This window comes from Theropithecus gelada, chromosome 12, assembly GCF_003255815.1.
Source record: "Theropithecus gelada isolate Dixy chromosome 12, Tgel_1.0, whole genome shotgun sequence".
In the NCBI taxonomy this organism is placed as follows: Eukaryota; Metazoa; Chordata; class Mammalia; order Primates; family Cercopithecidae; genus Theropithecus; species Theropithecus gelada.
This window is the reverse complement of record NC_037680.1, coordinates 60,520,223-60,525,904: the sequence shown is the minus strand read 5'-3', so window position 1 is coordinate 60,525,904 and position 5,682 is coordinate 60,520,223.

Below are 5,682 nucleotides of genomic sequence, written 5' to 3'. Positions count from 1 at the left end.
AGCATTATTCTGCATATAAACAATCATCTTTAAAATATGAATCATTATTTACATTAAATGTAATAAATGTATAGTACAATTTACTTTGCATAAATTTAATGTCCATGACAAGTCACTTCCAACATAAAACAGCATGGAAAATATTTAAAATACAGAACTATGTGTATGTCTCAGAAGAATTAACCACCACTGTTAAAAATAATTACACTTAATTTTGGAATTGCTTTGGTATATAGTCTACTTCCTGAAAAAGTTTTTATCCTTATAACTATTCTTTCCAAAACTCCACTATTTCTTTTTATTTTATATTTATTCTAACATGCATTTTTGCTATTTTGTGTTTTTAATCTTGCATCTCCGTAATTTTTAAAGAAAGGTACATCTTCCATTTTAAAGTCAATAGTGATGAATCAAGATTAGAAATGAAAGCTTTTAGTACAATCTTGTTATAATTATCATTGCATAAATGTGCTATGTGCTAAGTTTATTCTATCTCAGGTTTTACACATTAAAAAACTGTTATGTGGGTGGTAAAACAAAATTAGAAATGCTAATATTGAAATAAGATGCTTTTAAAATAAACATCAAAAATTATGTTATTTAAAATAGTCAACTGATATTTTGTAACGTGTATTTATCTATAAAAAGGACTGCTATTTACATAAATGTCTTAAGAGTATTCAAATAAGAGACACAATTTTAAAATAAATGTTAATAATATAATTTTACTTAATCTTTTGAAAAATTTATCCTAGGGATTTAAAGATTATATTAAATGATCAAGAAAGTGTTTGTGGAAAAAAATTAGTAGATTAATGATTTGACCATCTTGGTTTTGTCCAAAAGATTTCTTTAAAATCACAGGCTGCCCAAATGTTAAGCAAATACACCCATGTGCGGCGGGGCGCGGTGGCTCACGTCTGTAATCCCAGCACTTTGGGAGGCTGAGGCAGGCGGATCACCTGAGGTCAGGAGTCTGAGACCAGCCTGGTCAACATGGTGAAACCCCGTCTCTGCTAAAAATACAAAAGGTAGCCGGGTGTGGTGGTGGCGCCTGTAATCCCAGCTACTCGGGGGGCGCTGAGGCAGGAGAATCGCATGAACCCGGGAGGCGGAGGTCGCAGTGAGCTGAGATCATGCCATTGTTATTTCCAGCCTGGGCGACAGAGCAAGATTCTGTCTCAAAACAAACAGCAGCAACAACAACAACAAAAACAAAAACAAAAACAAGAAACAAAAAGAAAATACACCCCTGTGCTTAAATCATTGAGTAATATAATCTGTCTTACAAAATTCCACAGAGAAATTCCAAGTCATTTAAAGCTATAGGGCTTACATTTCGCAGTAGGTGCATACGTTCTCTCCTTCCACCACCCCTCCACCTCTCCAAGATAGGTTCTCTGCCTCCTGCTTTATTGCCCACACCCAGCAATCACTGCCACCTTCTGAGCCTGCAAGGGGCCTGGATGCAGGTGTAAGGGGGGTTAAAATTGGGGGACTGTGCCCTTTGCTGCCAGGTGGGGACCTGAGTGTCTAAGAGGATGTGAACTCACTCGTTGAAAGAGAGAGTGCTGAATTAAAAAAATGGCTTTTCTGTCTTTTGAACAGGGTATTTCACATTTTATTGCCCTGGATCACACCTATTATGTAGTTGACCCTGATTTCAAAACTGTTGATTTCTTAACTTCCAAATACAAATCTACAGCTCATACCTATCTCCATAACTCAAAACTTCTTTAACATACTGACTTTATAGCATTCCCCTTTTAATAATATCAAATTCTCAAAATCAAGTTGTCAAACTTAATTGATTTTTTCCCAGAGATTTGCTTCTCCAATAACTTTCCTCATCTCAGATGATTAATAGTTCTATACATTCAAATAATCAGGCCAAAGCTTGTCATCATTTACACTCCAAATCCATCACTTTAGGAAACCCAATTCTCTACTTTTCAAATATATCTAAAACCCAGTGAGTCCTCACTATTTTCACAGACACCAACATAATGTTTTGTCTGGATAACTACAGTATCTCTGCTGTGATCTCTTCATTTCCATTTTTGTCCCCTAGCCCCATGGACTTTTCTGAACACTGTAGCTGGAGTGAGCCATTTAACAAAGAGAGTCCATTCACTTAGTCCTCTACTCAAAACCCTGCTATGGCTTTGTTCCTATTTCCCCACAGTGAAAGCCAGAGTCCTCTCAATGGTCAGAGCCCCCTGTCTGATCTCATCCACTACCTTTCTTACCCTTGTTGCCTCTGCTCAAGCTACACTGGATTCTCCTTTCTTTGAACATATGAGGTTTGCTCCTGCCTGAGGAGCTTTTCACTGGCTGTTTGTGCCACTTAGATTATCTTCTTCACCCTATATCCACAAGGACAAAGCCTTCACCACATATAAGTTTGCTCACTAAAGATTTCCCTGACCATCTTATTAAGCACTGCAACTTACCTACTATCTCCTCTTTACATCCAACCTGCTTCATCTTGCTCTATATATTTTTTTTTTCCAGAATACCTACTGTCTAACATACTACTCAATTTTCTTGCTTATGATACATACTTGTTTACTTTCTCCCCATGTGAAAATATACTTTCTAATATGACAAAGAGCTTATAAATTTATGTATTCCAAGCACCCAGCACAGCTTCTGGAATGTAGCAGAAGTCAAATAAACACCTGTTGGATGAATGCATGTTCAAAATAGCAGATGAAAATATTAGTCCTAGAAACATGAAGGACTATAAATAAATCTGCATGCTGATAATGATTGTAAGAGTCTTTGAAATTAAAGTATTAATAACTCAGTGAAAGGAACATCTATAGATATACATTAGTGTATTATCATCTGAGCATAAGTATGAATGTGTCTGAATGTGAACATTTTTCTTTAAGGCTATATGAACACTTAATAAAATTTATTTTCCAAGCATATTTCTCTGGACACAGGGACTAACTGTCCATCTACAGATGAATGGATAAACAAAGACGGCATATGTGTATGATGCATTATTTAGCCTTAAAAAAGAGGAAATTCTGTCACATTTTACAGCATGGACAAATCCTAAGAACATCATGCTAAGTCAAATAAGTCAATCACAAAAAGACAAATAGTATTGATTTCACTTATATGAGATATTTAAAGTAGTCAAATTCATAAAAACAGGAAGTAGAATGGTGGTTAACAGGGACCAGGGGAAAGAGAAAATGTGGAGTTGTTGATTAATGGGTACTCAATTTTAGTTTTGCAAGATGGAAATGTTCTGAAAATCTGTTGCTCAACAATGTAAATATAATTAACACTGTTGAACTATGCACTTAAAAATAATTAACGTGGTACAATTTATGTTGTATATTTCTTACCACAATTAGAAACAAAAAACACTTTAAAAACAACTAATAGGAAAAAGTACAATTGTCCCATGACCTTTAAAAATTTTTTTGTCAAAACATTAAAAACTCTCTTTCAGTTATAAATGTATCAGGAAATGAAAAACTAATAAAACTAATATTTACTTAGTGCACCAACTTAAACCATTAAACATTAAAGTTGTATTTTTGTAAAAAAAAAAATTAAAAATGAACAAGAGTAGTTTAAACAGTACTTAACTCCTACTCACCATAACTTGCAGTATGGAACAATAGTCTTTTCTATGCCATGACAATTTGTCATACAGCTCTTTAGGTTTGAATCATCTAACAACATGTTATCCTTTTCACTTTCAGTATTGGGAAATATCTCCTAGAGTTTGTTTAGTGTAATTTTTTTTTTTTTTTGCCAGCATCATTCCTTCTGGGACTTCTTGATCCTTTTCATCACAACTATTTTCCTCATTTATTTCAATAAGTTTATCTTCACTGAGTTCCTCTGGCAATATATCTAGATCTATGGGCAGCGTCAGTGTTTTTACACTATAATTTAAGGTGAATGCCTGATTTTGCTGAGGACATAGTGTGAGAGAAGGAGGTCATGGTGCTGGAATCTGATAGCTGAGGTCAGTCATGCTTAGGTGACTAACTTCCAGTAGTAACCCTGAAGAAAGGCTCATGTGAGCTTCCCAGGTTGGCAACACCTTACACATGTTGTCACCTTTTATTTCTGGGAGAGTAAGTACATCCATGTTTGACTTCACTGGGAGGAAACACCTGGAAGCTTACTCTTGGTTTCTCCTGGACTTCACCCCATGCACTTTTTCTTTTTGCTGATTTTGATCTGTATTATTTCATGGTGATAATCATAAACATGAATACAGCAGCTTATGAGTCCTAAATGTCCTAGTAAATGATCAAGCCTGAGGGTGGCTTTGGGGATCCCTCACACAACATGCTACAAGGTAAAGTTATGTATGAAAATGAATAGACATTGTTTGGAACACTGCATTCCATAAACATTAGACCCTGCCCACGTGCAATTATATTCTAATGAAAAATGATACCTGAATGCAAGTAAGGGAGCCCCAACAGAGATCTTATTTACCATGATATGATTGATCACATAGTGTGATGGTTAATACTGAGGGTCAACTTGATTGGACTGAAAGATGCAAAGTATTGATCTTGGGTGTGTCTGTGAGAGTGTTGCCAAAGGAGATTGAGTCAGTGGGTTGGGAAAGGGGACCTACCCTTAATCTGGGTGGGCACCATCTAATCAGCTGCCAGTGCAGCTGGAATATAAAACAGGCAGAAAAATGTGAAAAGACCAGACTGGGATAGCCTCCCAGCCTACATCTTTCTTCTGTGCTGGATGCTTCCTGCCCTCGAACACCTGACTACTCCAAGTTCTTCAGTTTTGGGACTTGGACTGGCTCTATACATACACTATATCTTCCGAGCTTCTTTAAAGAATTGTAGTGTATACACTATATTATATTGTTAAAGACCCTTCAAATAGAATAACCAGAAAAGTATTTCTTTGAAATTGCTACTTAAATATATTAAGTATTGCATTGAAAAGGCAGAGAAAAAATTTTAAAAAGAACATTTAAAAAGGAATTAAAAGACAGTTGCTTTAAAGCCTTCTTTATGGTTTTTAAGTGTTTGTAAGTATTAAAATATTTTAGAACGTTTTATTGCATTTTTCCCTAATAATCTGATGTTTTAAAACCAACACTTTTTGCAGTGCAATTATAACAAGACTATTATTAGAGGTGAGAGACTAAGTCACAAACATATGCTCCGTTGCAGTAACTCAACAATATTTAACTTCACAATTCCAACATGAGAATCTGCCATGCTCTGTGGTCTACAGATTTCAGTAATGTGTGGATATTTAAAATATTCAGCATAGAAACTCTTTAAAAACTTTTTTTCTCATTACACAGGAATACTCATTCTTAGTAGATCTTTTTTATTTCAGTAAGGAAAATTAAATAAAATTATCCTGAGCTCACAACCCACAGATTTTTAAAGTGTACCACATATATGTATTGATTTAAAAACTTCTGTATATTTTAATAATTATATTTCAAATACCTTTATGCAAGTATCAAAACAGTCTTTCCATTACTTATGTAGATTACTACAGCTATTACTTGCCTTACTTATGTCCTTAAAATATGAATGTAGATCAATATCTAAATCCATGGTGAATTTTCTACCCCAGCCTACTTTCATGTCATATTTTCCTCTCTAAAAGTTATACAGTGATACCAAAGTAGATGATTTTACTGGCAATTATGCC